This window comes from Chelonia mydas, chromosome 6 (genome assembly GCF_015237465.2).
Source record: "Chelonia mydas isolate rCheMyd1 chromosome 6, rCheMyd1.pri.v2, whole genome shotgun sequence".
Lineage (NCBI taxonomy): Eukaryota > Metazoa > Chordata > Testudines > Cheloniidae > Chelonia > Chelonia mydas.
In genome coordinates, this window is record NC_051246.2 from 115,954,009 (window position 1) to 115,971,196 (window position 17,188).

The 17,188-nt window shown below is 41.4% G+C and overlaps 1 long non-coding RNA gene across 1 annotated transcript; it reads left to right on the plus strand.

The window, feature by feature from the left end:
* Window positions 1-1,268: 1,268 nt before the first annotated feature.
* Window positions 1,269-8,806, plus strand: LOC119566478. Its single transcript, XR_005225628.1, has 2 exons — window positions 1,269-1,891; window positions 7,416-8,806. It is a non-coding gene; the product is annotated as an uncharacterized LOC119566478 (long non-coding RNA).
* The last annotated feature ends 8,382 nt before the right edge of the window (window positions 8,807-17,188 follow it).

A 17,188-nucleotide genomic window follows, 5' to 3' on the forward strand; every position in this document is an offset into this window, starting at 1 on the left:
ACAGCCTGTGAAATTCAATACCCGCTGTACTGAAGCAACAGCTGTAATGCTTCATTTAGGGCAGGACTGAACTCTGTGCTTGTTCCTTGCTAGGAACTCACACTGGGGTGTAGAAGGAAAGTGGTGTGTGGGTTTCAATACATGCTCTGTCTTTGTACCACTGTGAGCCTACGACTGCAAGCACTTGTATGTATACAGGGTGGAGAGACAGCACAACTTCCTTGTGACTGAAAACACATTGGTTAGGAGAGAGAAAGCAATCAAACATCTCTTTTCCTACGATCCGTTCCCAGGCATAACTGCGTCATTAACAATACATTTGTACTAGATATAGCTTCTCACACGAGCTCAGTTCAAACACACAATTCTTTTGATTTTCTTTTATTGTCAACAGCTTATTACTCTTAAAAATTGAGCACTGAAATGAACAGATCTGGCTGCATCATTTGCTTACCCCACTTATGTGGTACTGTGACTTAAAGCTAAGGAGTGCCATTATATTCTTACTGCTGTCTTGGCAATGTGTCCGGATACTAATACATGAGGAAAGTTGTTTAGCCTTGGCAAAAACTGCTTTGCTCAAGTTCACAGTTCCTCCCCACTCCTCCTGTTCTCTAATTCCCCTCTCCCCAAGAGAAGTCTTCGATAACATGACAGCAACTATTACGCTTCCAGAAATCAGGGCAAAAGAAATGCAATGCATCATTGTTTCCTCCAAAGATTTGTACTAATTTTTGCATTCTCTAAAACATGTACAGGCCATGGGGATACTGCAAAATGCAAACTGGAAACAAAGACAGAGTTGGGAGTGTCCCACAATGTGTCCAGCTACTTTGCCAACACGCCAGAGCAGAACTGGAATAGGTGAAAAATATGCTAGCGAGGGGGAAATGCTGTGTTTGCAGGGTTGCTTCATTTCACATCAGGGCAGATGTTGTACAGTTTGGCATTTTTAGAGCTTTAAAGATGTTTAAACATGAGGAATTCTCTACATTAAATATTCTTTGGACCTGAGTTTATAAAACAGAGGTGTGCCTAATCTGCACACACATTTCTTGCATCTCCATGTGGCAAACAGGTACTTGCTCATGAAAATCAGCTGTATAATTGTGCTTTATTTTGTGCTTTTATTTTATTTTATAAAAATCCGGTCCCAAATACGGAAATGTGAACAGGATAAAACCAATTATGTTGTTTATATAACACCGCAAGTGGCACTTTATAGATCAAATAAAGGCAGAGCACCAGGTTGTTAAAGGTATTTATGGACCCAGAGTCTCTGTCCTAACAAATTTGCCATCGAAGCCAAGACCAATACAGAAGGTGCAGGTAGCAAATGCAGGAAGAGTTTAAGGGAGGGGAGGACCAAGGGTGAGCCTACGTGGATGCTTGGGCAAGCAGTGCACCTGTCAGTCACACCTGTCTATTACATACGGTATATTGCTATGATTTATAAGCCTCCCTAAAGTAATGTGTTTTTATGTGAGGCCTATGGTACAGAGGCAGCATGAAGATGGTCTCAGGCATCGGGGAGAAAGAGCATGGGCCCAAAATCTTCGAAGGTATTCATAGAATCCAGGGCCAGAAGGAACCATTGGGATCATCTAGTCTGACCTCCTGTATAACACAGGCCAGAGAACTTCCCCAGAATAATTCCTAGAGGAAAAATATCCAATCTTGATTTAAAAATTTTCAGTGATGGAGAATCCTCCATGACCCTTCGTAAATTGTTTCAGTTATTAATTACTCTCACTAAAAATGTTAAAAATGTTAAAAATGTATACCTTATTTCCTGTCTGAATTTGTCTAGCTTCAACTTCCAGCCACTGGATCCTATTATACCTTTCCTCTGCTGGACTGAAAAGCCCATTATTAAATATTTGTTCCCCAGGTAGGTACTTGTAGACTATAATCAAGTCACCCCTGACTTAGTCTTTCTTAAGCTAAGTAGCTGGAGATTCTTGAGTCTATTACTATAAGGCAAGTTTTCTAACCCTTTAATCATTCTCATGGCTCTTCTCTGAACCCTCTGCAATTTATCAACATCCTTTTTGAATTGTGGATGCCAGAACTGGACACAGGAGTCCAGCAGCAGTTGAGCCAGTGCCAAATACAGAGGTAAAATAACCTCTTTACTCCTACCTGAGATTCCCCTGTTTATGCAGACCAGGATTGCATTAGCTTTTTTGGCCACAGTGTCACAGTGGGAGCTCATGTTCCTCTGATTCTACACTACCACCCCCAAATCTTTTTCAGAGTCACTGCTTCCCAGGATAGAGTCCCCCATCCTGTAAGTGTGGCTACATTCTTTGTTCCCATATGTACACATTTACATTTAGCTGTGCTAAAACACAGATAGTTTGCTTGCACCCAGTTTACCAAGTGAGCCAGATTTGAATCCGTATTTAGTTGCCTAACTCCTAGTGAACTCGATAAGAGTTAGGCACCCAATGCCTTTGAAGATCTGGGCAACAGAGTTTTGGTGAAGTTAGCCGAAATAACAGGAGTGAACTCTGGAAGATGAGAAATTGAACAAGGGCTCTTTAATAACTAGCTAGTTTCTTTCCTCTCCATGCCCAATACCCGAGGAAGAGCATTTGTACTGTGTCATGAGCCGAGCCCAGCCCAATTCCCACAGAAATATCCCTTTGTCTGGATACCATGCACCTAGCCTTTTCTTATGGGTGGGTGAATCCGATAATATGGTTACTCGTTGGTATCGCAGGCTGAGCTTGGCATTTCAATCCTTGGCACTCGCTGTCTGGAATATGAAAATGTAACCTCTGGTGCAGCCTTTCTGACTAGCCAGTCAGGAGGGTGTTAGCATGTGACAAAGATTTCTCACATGAGGCTGCAAAACTAAGAACCGCAAACTGACAGAAGTCAAAGATGGATCAGCTGGATTCAGACATTTGACTCTTTGGAGCCAACCATTATATGTTGCCTATTTTTGACCTGACTGGCTAGTCAAATTTCAAGGCCCTGGGGATGTTTTACTCCCTGGTGGGAGTAAAAACGGATGGAGACTAGTATGTTCTTTGATGCTGTCTTGTTTATTAACAAGGAATGTACAAAATTCCTGCTTCTCTTAGTGCCGGAGGAACCAAAAGCAAAAGAAGTCATTTCTTACCTTACAGCCCCAAGTCTCTTTCGCCAACGCCAGACCCAAAAGCTCTTTCTCTAGCTTTTTCCAGGATCACAATGTGCTTACAGGTTGCTGCTTCTCTCTCTCTCTCTCTCTCTGACACACATACACACACACACACACACAGAGTTGAACCCTCTGCTCACATAATGCTGGTTTCTGGGGACTCTGTTAGGTCTTGTTTTAGGTATGGCCCTTTAACTCTTACAACTATCTTAAATGAAGGGCGTGTTCACACATCAGTTTCAATATGGTTTTAAGTCAACCCATAACAAGGATTAACCCAGATCATAATACACACACATATATTCACAGTATTCTAGCAGGGACCTGATGGCATTTGTAAAAGCAGCAGTGTGCATGCTTTCCCATTTTAACAGTCTATTCCAAGAACATTTACTAAATATTTTGTTGCAGGGGTAGATTTCCTACTGAACACAGGAAAAGAGATTGACAGCTCTGTTGACAGAAGCAGGCTGCTTCTCCAAAACACAAATGAACTTGGAGGGAATGAGCATGTTCTGTATTAAGGATATTTGGGGATATATATATATATATATATATATATATATATTTACATCAATTAGTATCTTGTTTCTAACTTGATATCAGAGTTGAACAGATGGCCATCAGTGCTACACAGATAATCCCACTACTTCAACTAGTTTATTGCACTGGTTTAATAGATACAGTAGAACCTCAGAGTTACGAATTGACTAGTCAACCACCACCTCATTTGGAACTGGAAGTACACAATCAGGCAGCAGCAGAGACTAAAAAAAGCAAATACAGTACGGTGCTGTGTTAAACGTAAACTATTAAAAAATAAAGGGAAAGTTTAAAAAAAAGATTTGACAAGGTAGGGAAACTGTTTCTGTGCTTGTTTCCTTTAAGTTAAGACGGTTAAAAGCAACATTTTTCTTCAGCATAGTAAAGTTTCAAAGCTGTATTAAGCCAATGTTCAGTTGTAAATTTTGAAAGAAAACCACAGCGTTTTGTTCAGTTACAAACATCTCAGAGTTACGAACAACCTCCATTCCCAAAGTATTTGTAACTCTGGCTTCAGGCAGGACTATGCTATAGTAGAATCTCAGTCTATATTGCATTGTTCTATTGGTACTAAACCATTTTATATTACCGCTAACGCATAGGAGCATTAAGAAAAGGAGACTTCAGGTGATTGAGCAGCACAGGTTTATGTAATCAATAACTTCCCTACTGAGTCATGATTACTCCAAATTGGTCACAACTAATTCCCTTAATGATTCCAATTCTACAGACGGTTTCAGAGTAGCAGCCGTGTTAGTCTGTATTCGCAAAAAGAAAAGGAGTACTAGTGGCACCTTAGAGACTAAACAATTTATTTGAGCATAAGCTTTCGTGAAGTGAGCGGTAGCTCACGAAAGCTTATGCTCAAATAAATTTGTTAGTCTCTAAGGTGCCGCAAGTATGCCTTTTCTTTTTGTGAATTCTATAGAAGTGGCCTATTCTGAGTTTACTCTGTCAAGCTGCTCTAATTTAGGGTTGGATTCTAGATAAAGCTTTTAAAATGTCTCTTTAATTTTGAGACATCTGTCAAGAAAATGTTAAGAGAAACTCTTTGCAGCATGCAGAGGCAATGATGAAAGTTCTTGGCTTCTGCATTGACATGCCAGTGAGATTTGTTACATGATCTGATCTTTCCTCTCCCCTTCTCTGCCCCACCTCCAATAGCACTTTCATGGCTCACTCTTACAGATTTGTGGTCTTCACTTAGGTTTCATGGGAAGACTAGAAGATGTAAAAGAATGACGAACATTCTATATGTAAATTTCATTATAATACCAAACCCCCCATGGGCTGATCAGGTGTCAGATGTGTGTAACTTCACTGATGCCCCTGGATTTACACTAGACCCAATGGGAAGTTTCTCCAATTATCTTTTTCTGTAACTAACTAAATAAATAGAAATTATAATAAAATAACCTGTTAGATATTTGCAAAAAAATGGAAACAACATGGTCAGAGAGATAACAAAATATACCACATTCAATTTCTAAGTACACATAATGTCATGTGAAGTATGTGAATGTTTGATTCATTCTTTTCAGAATTGTGGACATTTGGACATTTTGACGGAAAAGATGAGAAAACTCTGAAAACCTAGATAGATAGACAGTGTCACGCTTACAGGGCTAGCTACATTTCTGTCCCTTTCCTGGTCTCTCTGCATACCCTCAGTCATCAGGCCTCATGCCTTTATCTGTCTGGAGTGGAATTTCACAATTCTCCAATGTCTTAGACCAGCCCTGGACTGTAGTGCCCTATGCATCAACTGTGCTTAGCCAGCAGGTCTGAGATTCTTTCCTTTGGGAGTCTGGGACCAGAGGTGTACAGTGATTAGACAACCAGTGTATTGTTCATTTTAACAGTAGGACCAAAGAATTTACAGAAAAAAGGATTTTAGAAAACAGTCTACACTTGTCTATCATACCTAAAGGCTTACCAGCCCCTGATGGTAATCTAGGTAGGCCTAGCTTCTTCAGATGTCTCAGCGGATGCCTCTATTTCAACCAGCTGCCCTTGAACAACTTCCCCCTCTCTTGAGAGCGAACCCCTTTTAAAAATGCTCTAGTCCCTTTGTTCTTCTGTGTCCCTTGGCTTTGGTCCTTCTAGACAAAACTAATCTGGTAGGCTCAGCAGAAGATTGATCACAGTCCTCAGAGCCAGTGGTTCTGCCATTATGCCTTAACAACCCTCAGTGTTTGCTGAGGAGTGGCTTATCTTGAGCCATTCTTTTCCTGCTTGTTTTTCCTTACAGCCCTCTATTAAACTAGATCAATATATCTATACACTAAAGATCCCAAATACTGGGTCAACATACAGTCTTCATGAACTATTACAAAGCAACTCCACTTCTGTCACAGATAGATAGGAAGGAAAAACCAGAAGCGATTCTGCAGGCTGCTTTGAGGAAATAGAAATTAGTCTCTATATTGAATGCATGTACAACTTTTAAGGCTACTGACTAACAAGAGTACAATTCTCAGGCTTCAGGTAAACTGTACCAAAGTTGACTGGAGAGCGCTCAGCGGTCGATTTATTGCATCTAGACTAGACGTGATAAATTGACCCCCGCTGGATCGATTGCTGCCCATCAATCCAGTGGGCAATGTAGACAAGCCCTAATTGAAAGTCAATGGGATTTAGGACACCAAATGCATCAGGCAGTTTTGAAAATTGGACTTAGGAAGTCACTTAGGTGCTTTTGAAAATTTTACCCATGAACAAGAACGGTCCTAGTTTACTGTGCATGTTACATTAAAAAAACTTATTGATTTTAGTACTAATAACCACTATACAACACATGTACTTATTGCTACAATACTAATGTCTCCATATCAGCCTTTCTTGTATAAAATCAACCAGATGGCATGTAGGCATATAATCTCACAAACCATGAGTGTTTGTGTATAGCAAGTTAGGTTTCAATGCTGTCTCCCTCAAGAAGTCTTATTGTTGGAGATCAAGGGCCTGATTCTGATGCTGGTAAACTCAGAGTAATTCCAGTGTAATTAATAGGTATATAATTCAATGACAGTGGTGTCACTGAGATCAGAATCTGGTCCCAAATCTTCCTGCATGTCCTCTCCTTTATATATGTCTCTCAAATGAGACTAAAATCTCTATAATCTCACCTAATCACTCACTGCTCTGCCAGTCAGATAAAGCCACAGATATTCAGATCTCTGGGAAAGATAAACTAACATCAAGATGTCCACAGTACACAACTTTAAGCATTAAAAGCTTAATTAAAATCAATAAAAACAGACACCTGTATCATAAAGAGACAAGATGATATATTTTATTGGACAAACTTCTGTTGGTGAGAGAGACAAGCGTTCAAACTACACAGAAGTTGGTCCAACAAAAGATGTTCCTTCACCCACCTTGTCTCTCATTTCCTGGGACCAACATGGTTATGACTATACTGCATACCTGTATCATAAGACAGTCAAAAGTCCTTTTCTGGCATAAACTAAACCCAAAATATATGTTTGGTGCTGGTTGTGTTATCCTTACTAATGAGTAAAAAACCAAAACCCAAATATTCAGATTATTAAGCAATGTAAACACAGAGTATACAAAGCAGCTAGCTAGAAATGAAACAACGAAGTGTGAACATTTCTGGAATGATCCAGAAATATCCTGAAAGAGAAGAGAGGAAAAAATGATCTCACATAGGACAGTCTCTCTCTTTGTCCTGTCTTGATTCTCTCTTTTACTCTAGCTCTCTGATTCTCCTGAATTCTTGGACATTAGAGCACCAGGACAGACCCTCAGGAAACCAGAAAGACCAGATCAGAGTGAACCAGAAAAAGGAGGACAACTGGATCAACTGACATTGCAACCATGGCAACAAACTATTCTGGTTTATGATTAAAGCTCCTGCTCAGTAACGAACCCCCAGCCTATGGCCCAGTTGTTCCAGGCTCTTATGTAGATGCCCAGTGGCCCGAGAGGATCAGCTCTTGATTTAAAGAAACTTCCCAATGCCTTGAAAGCTCCTGACAGGGATTAGGGAAGAAATCAAAGTCCCATTGCTCATGGAAGTGCCAGGGCTGCTTTCTCAGTGCACCCATGGGGTGCACATTGCCCCAGAAGGGGCAGGAAAGGGAGAGGAGGAAGTGGGGCTATGGTGTGGTGACTCTCCACACCTGAATGTAGAGCAGGCCATGAACACCACCAGATGGTACCAAATGTAATCCCCATACTCACCTGGGAGCATAGGGAGCTCCCCCAGTGGTGATGTGATCCTGTACTGCCCTCAGTAAAGGGCTGTGACTAAATGGCATCATTTATTCCATAGTATTTTTTTCCTGTTTCCCCTACTTGTCCCATCTGTCTTAATTCTTCAGGCAACTTGGGTTCAGGATTCGCTGCCTGGAATCCCCACCTGAAAGCTATCCTGGCAAGCTGAAGATGTAAGCAGACTTGCACTTGGGAAGAGAAAATTGATGAGGAACTGAGGGCATCACAGGAAAAAGAACATCCTCTTGCAGGAAACAGACCAGAATGGGATGGCTCCCTACAAATGTCCCTGCCCAGAGTGACCTAAACAGCAGTGTTCAAACCACTGAAATAAGAGTGGTGCAAGACAAAGGATTTCTCTATTTTGCACAATGTCATTAATCAATATAGCATTTGACTGCCTCAGCTCTTTTCTTACGACAAGTTCCTGACTAGAGCTGGTGAATATTTTTGAAATTTTGATGAAATCTGAGGGGGAAAACCAAGGCATTTTTTAAATAAAACTCTCATTTTTTTCTGTTCTTTTGTCCAACTACACGGGTGTTTGAAATGTTTTGATTCTTCAAGAAAAGGGTAAGAATTCTTTTAAAAATTCATAAAATGTTTTCCCGCCTTTTTCCCCAACCAGCTCTGTTTTTGACCAACAGGCTTTTTCTATCGAATCAACAGTTCCAGGGACTTTGTCACTGGTATTCCCTGATCATATATCAAAGTAGAACAGTACATAGCTAGGAGAGAGAGATGCTTTTCTTCTGAAAATATGTTTAACATGGTGCAACCACCTGGAGCCAGAGTATGGATGTATTCAACAAAACAAAAATAATTATTTAATGAGTTAATCAAATTAAATAAACACACATTTTGAATGTTGGTGGCTTTACCATGATTCTTCAATCAACACTAAATGTTCTTCTGAAAGATGTGCTCTAGTTCAGAGGTTGCCAAATTTTTCTTATTGCGTACCGCCTTCCAGACCTACCAGCTGTGCACGTACCCCTATCCACCTCCTTACTGATACTTGGTGTGTTCTTCTTAACACTACCTGTCATTAGCCCTCTGACCATATTTCACTGTTACGTACAGATATAGTTCTAGTGTTACCTATACAACCAAAACAAAAACCCTGACTAAGTTCTGAGCTCAGCTGAACTGAACAGTTGCTGGGGAACTGAACCCATGCTGTATGGTGATTGGAGGGGAGGGCTCTGTACATCTGCATCGCCATGTATCTGTGTTTTCTCACTGGTACATCTTGTACGGTAAATTAACTACCGTATTTTATGTAACAAATTCCCATGGAATTTTACAGCTTCGTCTGAATAGCCTATTATGGAAATGCAATGAATAAAATAATTGATAAATAAAATCCACCCCTTTTTTGTTTTTCTAAACCATTGAAGCTGTAGCTAGAGGAGCAGGAATAAGGTAAGCATCAAATGTTGGGATTGAGCTCTCCTGTCCTTCGCAGGCTTTACAAAGAGTTAAACATTTTGCTTCTTGCGCAAGTAAAGCTGTTGACAGTGGTACGGCTACAATCAGCTCATATGACAAAGACTATAACCAGAAGTGGAAGTGATTCCGAATTAATCCTTCTTCAGTCCTTTCCCTAAATCAAAAGATCTCAGCAAAGAAGGGCTAAACACTGGGGTTCCCATGAAATCTATAGAGGACATGCTGACATGAGAAAGGCAAAGGAATAATTGGGAAAGAAAGAGAAAACGATTGGGTTACCCTGAGAGGGGGGGGGGTCTCATCTGGATATGGCATTAGCAGTGGAATAGGTGCTATAAATGCAACAAGGGTGAAGTTGATCCCCATGCAGAGGGCGAACATCAGGCTGCAGCCTTTTATTTTATTTGAAGTGGATTTTGTCACGTGGTATTACACCACCGTGGATTCGGCCCATGCACCACTAAGTCCCAATCAGAACTGGACTTACATGGTTTTTTAAGTGGTCCCTTGTGGTGGCTCTCTGACCAGGGGTGAATTTCATCCACAGTGACTACTTTCGGAGACAGCTTTAGCACAGACCCTAGGAGGTGGTACCCTTGCCTGTCACTTATTACTGGATCACTAAGGCTCATAGTTTTGCTCTGATTTTCAGTCATAAGTTGGTAGACTTGGCAATTGTTGGCAAGGAAGGAACTAGCGCCTGCGTGAAGAGGGGCTCTAGAAAGCAAGGAAAGTGAGAGAAATTAAAGGAGCACCTTCTAACTGAGAACAGCTTAACACAGCTCCATTTCGCTTGTCCAGGGTGAGACTCCCCCTAGGCTCACCCAGTAGAAGGGCTTTGTATCCAATGCTTTTTGGGTGTGAGTGTGAACATGGCCTAGGCAGGTGGAAAGATTCAGGAAGTGACAATAGGACTTATTGTTCCCATTCTGAAGTCAGTAGTTCAGGTAGGATTTACGCCTTAATAAAATGAGTCACCTCATTGGTGTCAAGTGTCCGCCTGGTATTCATGGAACTGGGTAGATTCATGTGTCAGCGAACCTTGATGTTTTAGATCTGGCATTCACTGCTCGTGTTAAATCTCTGTGTATGCGACATCCCTGGGATGTGGATATGATTTTAATTAATTAGATTTGAGGATTGGAGGTGTCTTGATTTCCTGAGAGCTGAAATTTATAATCAAATGGTGTGAAATTTATCCCAAAGCCCCATGCCCCACTTAAGCCCTCAAAATAGGACTTGACTTGACATGGGCCAAGGCAGACACCACCGAGCCTGCAAATAGTGGGGGGGGGGGCAGAGTGAGGGCAACCAGCTTCAGCAGTGTCACTGAGTATGCTCAGTACAAGCCAAGCAGCAAATCTGGGGGGAGCACCTGACCCCCCCCCCCATATCCCTCCCACGCTTCGTCTCTGGGTCTTGGGCTGGCCCACTCATGGGCTGAATATGACATACTGTAAATAAATTCTCTAGGACCTGTGATGGCGAGGAACTCACTTTTGGAGGAAGAAGCCAGGGTGATAGGATCCCGTGCAAGATAGCTCAGAACTACACATTTCCTTGCTTTCTGCTTGTTTGGTTTGTTGGTTTGATTGGACTGGCTAAGACATGGCCCTAGAGACCAGTCTGTGGGAAATGGCAGTTGCAACAAAGTGTCCAGATAGGATTGCTTGCTCTGCAATAGATTTGCTGATGTTGGCTTGATCCTGTGAGATTCTAAGGTACCCTCAGGTCCCAGTGAAATTGATGGAAGTTGAGTCTCTCAGGATGTGCTCAGTATCTTGTAGGACCAGGCTCTTAGAGTCCCATGTCTGCTCCCATTTAAGTCAATGGGAGTTTTGCCTTTAACTTCAATGGGAGCAGAGTGGAGCCCTCTGCTTTCTTTGCCTCAGCTTCTCCATCTGAACAATGGGGAGTACAATGCTTATCTATCTCATTCATGTTTTTAATGCACTTTGAGATCCTCAGAAAGAAGGTGCCACAGAAGAGTAAAACATTCTTATTGTGATTAGCACTGAAGCACAGCTGGTTGCTATGTATGCGGACAGAAATTCTAATGATTTTAGATGCTGCTTGCCATGAGAGTCATTTCGAACAGCGTAAGTAGAAGGTCCAGGATGTGATTATGACTAGAGTTAAAAGACATGATTATGTGTGATAAGTAAGATGCACTGGGTATCTGCCAGAGCCACAGAACAATCATAGCGTCCGGTGGATTGAACTGAACCCGTGTTGTTTGAAGTGGGATGCTTATCAGTGGCACAACTTGTGTCAGGTAGTGTTCACCAAAAGGAGGGACTGCTCATAATTCTGACATATTGAGAAATCCCTTTTCCTCATTGCTTCCCCACTTCCCTTCTGCCTCCCCCCCTCCCCCCGCCAGCCCCAAGAAATCCTCTGTTTTGTTTTAAAATTCTCTACATTTGGTGTATTTCAGTTTGTCTATTGGCCACTGCTTGTAAGTGACTTTTGAATGGCCATTGTTATCCACCCTAGAACAAACTCTTGAGCTAATAACTAATGGAACATGATTTGATGATATAGGGAAGTGGTGCACTGAGCTAATGTTTAATCATTATAGTGCATGCTGTTCTCTTCCATTGTCTGCAGTTGTTCATAGATAGAAATCAATGAACCACAAGAGACAGTGACTTTATATTGTTTCGGGAAAATAGGTTAAACATTAAACATTTCAGAAGTATTCCATCATAAAAGTTTGATGTCAGTCTCTTACATCAACTCAATGAACGTGGTGTTAAATGGAAAGACCATACAGACAGAAAGGGCCTGAAAGTCAAAAACAAAGGGGAGCTCTTACTGTGAAAGGAGGAGGCTCATAAAAGAGGAAACAAACCCTTTCTGGTATACAGTCACCAGAGCCCATCATCCAGGATACCTACTGATTTTGTTTTTTATAATCTATTGCTTTTAGAGCTGGTTGAAGTTTTTCAAACTTTTTTGTTTTTTGTCAAAAAAAAAAAAAAAACATTTCGAGAGGGAAATAATGATTTTTTCCAAATATTGTAATCAAATTTTTGCAAAAAAAATTATTCAAAAAACTTAGTAGTGTTTATCATTTTTAAAATCTTTCTGATGTTTTAATTATTTTCAAAACAGGAAATTTTCAGAAATGTTTATTTATTAAAAATTCAACCTTGCGTTTAAGCTAATCAATCAAAGATTATACACTAGAACAGAGAAAAGAAGAGAGAAATTCACTTTCCTCCACCTCCCCACTTTTTTTGCTTTACTGCTGTGTAACGTTTTGATTAATCATCTTAGGCACATGGTGAATATTTTTCATTTTTTTAAAAAATTCCTGTTTTAAAAATGAAATTCATAATTTTTTCAAAAATAAAAATATCAATGCAAATGTTGTGAAAAATGTCACAACATGAGAAGTCATCTCTGATCATAAACTAACACAACACAAATTATTTCAAAATTTTCAGGTTTTTTCCCCACTTTTCAGTGAGCTCTAATGACTTATGAATTTAGAGCCAATGTGCACATGTACTCCTTATGGCCTCCATCCTGCAATGAGCTGTACACAGACAAGCCTTGCCCGCTTACACAGAGCCCACTGATTTCCACGGGGCTCTACACGGGTGCGACGAGAGGTCCACCTGTGCAGAAACATGCAGGATCAGAGCTTATGCTTTTGAGACCCAGAATGACTCAGGAGATAAACACACCTCAACATTCAAAAACTAATTCTTCCCATTTTGTGCCATCTGTGAGTATGATTTATGGCCTTACTCTAACAGGTGTTGAACACCTCTTGCAAGAGTTTGGAGGACCAGACCATATGTTTCCAAAAGCAAAGTCCTTGATGCAGTATATTAAATAAAATAAAGGGTTTGTTTCCTGCATTACATGAAATAGTCTTATACTCACAGAAACATTTTCCTTTTGCAAATACTCATTTTTCTGCAATAATCAGTATATAGAAGAGGGAAATTTTATGATTGAAAAGAAAACCCTATCATTATAGGCACAGCTATAATAAGTCTGTGCTGTGAGTTTAAGAATTAAAGATCTGATCCTACAGTCTTTTAGCCCTTAAGAATACTCACAAGCATCAGGAGAAGCATATTATAGATACAACAAAATAAACATCAAATCTACCCACATCTACCATTGAAGTCGTCTCACTCAGTTTGATACATGAGTAGTTCGCGTTCACTCCTGCATCTCTGCATGTAGCCCCGCGAGAGCCAACAGAACTACATACAGTAGTCAGCGAAAGCAGTATCAACCTAACGCAGGAGAACAAAGCTGTATAGCAGGGGCTTATTTATTCTGATGTAATAAAGATTATCCACACAATTATTTACAGTTGTTGAGTCTGCTCAGTTCGCCTTACGATAAACTGATGTCTGGTGTCTGAAGCCTTCTACAATTGTTAACACCGCTGATTGCTGGGCATCAGTTACTGGATCTCTCATTATCCCGGGCTCCTCTTATTTAATCAGCCACTGCCAGCTGTTAAAATGGCAGAGGATCGCTTTTAGAAATGATCTTGTGGGAAGAAGTTGCCAGGCTGGCGTCCTCTTTGCAAAAATAGGATGTGGCTTTCGGCAGCGGGTTCACATTAGAGGGGTATAATCTGGCGAACGAAGGAAGTGTACTGCTGTATGAGCTGTCAGAACAGATTAAACGGAACGAAGCTGTCATCACACAGCTGTACTATTTTGATGCACTGTAAATGGTCCGTTACTCATCAGCATAAGGCAAGCCACGGGGAATGGAAAATTAAAAGGTAAAACTAGTGAGTAAAAGAAATTTGTGGGCGATAATCATGTGCCTGACCCTCAGCAGGTGTCAATGTCGTGCCATTGGTCTCAGTGGATTTCTATTGATTTACAACATCTGACAATTGGCCCCATCCGTAGAAATACCTGTCTTTCCCTTTAAAGCTGAGCTCTAACCTGAACAATATAAATTTGGTAAATATGGTACAGGGCCTGGTAATTATGGTACAGGGCCACTGCTTGCAAATGAAATCAACAGATCTGCTCCGTCAGTCCAATCTGATGAGTTTAGGGGCAAGGATAGGTTTTACTAGTTTTTACTCCTGCTAGCACAGCAGAGCCAATCCAGCTCTGGCAAGGAGGGTTATATTCCTGGTTGCACTTCTTCTGAGGTGAGTCTGTAGTTCCCCGGATTCTCCTTCTTCCCTTTTTAAAGATGGGCCCAATATTTGCCTTTTTCCAATCGTCCGGGACCTTCCCTGGTCACCACGAGTTTTCAAAGATAATGGCCAATGGCTCTGCAATCACATCAGCCAACTCCCTCAGAACCCTCGGATGCATTAGATCTGGCCCCATGGACTTGTGCGTGTCCAGCTTTTCTAAGTAGTCCTTCGCTTGTTCTTTCACCACTGAGGGCTGCTCACCTCCTCCCCACACTGTGCAGCCTCTCCAAGGCTGATCCATTGGGATGGAGCAGAAAACTCTCTTGGGGCTGATTCAGAGGGACCATGACCCCAATTTATTCCTGCCCCACCCAAGCCCCTTTTGGCAACCTGCCCCCCAGAGGAAAAACAGAAGCGAACAGCACCTGTGCTTCCCAGATCCTGGTCCACATACATACACCTGACTGCAGTACGGGGGCCAGAATTTCCCAAACTGTCCACTAACTTTGGGTGTCTCTATTTTCGTTTGCGTAACCTGTGGCAGGTAAGGTACCTCAAAAAATGAGGGCATCCAAATTTAGTGGGCACGTTTCAAAGTGTGTGCCATCATATGGGAATTGTGTGGCAAAGCACTAGAACCTAGGCCTCCTGTGTTCTAGTTATGTGGCTAATTTCAAGACCATACTTCCTCTCTCAGAGGCTTTTCACACATTTTGCCTCTGTGAGTGTATTAATCCCCAGCCCATCTACAATAGAAACATTATAGCAGCGCAGCTGCAGCGGGGTAGTGTAGACACTGACTACAGTGAGGGAAGGGGTTCTCTTGTCACTGTAGTAAATCCACCTCGCCGAAGAATTCTTCAGTCACCTTGCAGTGTCTACCCCAGGGCTTATGTTGGCTTCATTACATCACACAGGGTGTGAAATTTTTCATAGCCTTGAGCGATGCAGTTAAGCAGACTTAACTTTGTAGTGTAGACCAGCCCCAAATTAGTGTACTAGGATCCAACTCATGCATTTGGCCCTGTGAGTCGAAGAGAGCCTAAATGAGTAATTAAGTTACAGGCTGTCTAAGCAAGTCCAGAGGGAGTATAAATTTATAAAACACACTCACTGTCGACAGACAAAGAATGTGTGAGCTACTCCAAGTTTGACTCCCCTTGACTTTCTTAGACTTGCTTAGACTCACCTCTGAATTTGGGCCATACAAATAGACAAGTAGTGATAACTTGTACTTTGTATTTTTAATGGAATGTACAAGTGTCTTTAAAAATAGCTATCTTTTCCCCATTTTGGAGTAGGACTAGATGCCAGTTAGGTTCAATGATTCATAATCAATTAAAGAAGTTCTTCTCCATTTTCTCTTCTTTCAGAGAGCACATTTACATGACACAGTAATGGGTAGATTCTATCTATCAGAACAGTGGGATTATCCTTTCCACAGCTTGCAGCAATGTCATTGAAAAGAAAAACAATCTCATAATCTGGGCACATATCCAGCAAAATATGCCAACCTGACAGCAGACGAATTAAGAATTACAAAAATCAAGAGCTCTCCAACACTCAGAATCACTAGTGCTCCAACCAATATGCAGTTCACTCAGAGAGGCATGAAACTGAGCCTCTCAAGAACTACTGACTAGCCCTTTTATCTACAAGAGTGACTACAGCATAATAGACTGAACCAGTCCATCAAAGTTTAAGCATGTCCTGGTGAAAAGTGACCATCTACCTGAGGAGATATAGATACTTTTCTAGCCAGAGTCTGCCAGATGTTCCCACCCCATGGGTTAGGTGTTTTAGCTATTCATCTGCAGTTTCCTGCAATGGGGTGAGGTGCTTTTAGTTTTGAAACCACACCCTGCATCATGTGAACTATCTGAGATTTAAAGAGTTAAAGAGTTTAAAGATTTAAAGAAAGAGTTCTCAAAAGCCATTTCAGTTTGTCTAGGATTTTTTTAATATCATTTTGGCTTTGATGAGCTTTTCTGCTTTTGTAAGAAGACTACAGAACACTGATGTGTCTGTATTGTCTCTGAACACAAACCAGGGTTTTGTTTGCTTGTTCCTTGAGTTCAAACATCCTTCCGGGCTTCCAGTGAATGCAAATTAAGGCTCAGCACCTTATATTTTAAAGTCCTGCACAAATATTAACTAATTAATTCTTATCCTCCCCGTGGGACAGGTAAGTTGTATTGTCCACAGGCGAAAGGTGGGGAAACTGAGTCATTGAGGGGGTCAAGTGATTTGCCTAAGTCACATGGTTTGTCAATGATCGAGCAAGATGTGGAGCCAGGAGTTCTAGCTCTTTGCCCCATCCTCACTGCCTAGCCTCCTCTGGTTCCCACAGAGCCAGTCCATAGCACTGTGAGAAGAAAGAGAAAAGAATAACAGGTAGCACAGAGGGAAGGGTGAAGAGGGAGAGACCAACAATTTAGAGAGATTCCAGAAGATTTTCAAGCATATCCAGTATTTTAAGGGTTTACCTGAGTGGGACTGATTCTGAACCTTTTGAGCATTGCCCATCTTGCTTTCCACACCAAAACCCTCTCGGGGGGTGAAAATTGTAACCCCCTCACAAGCAGTCCTGCTTCTTAGCTATACAGCTAGCCCAGCAAATATTTTGCTACAACACTGCTGGACTGGTGTTTTCCATTTTTCTT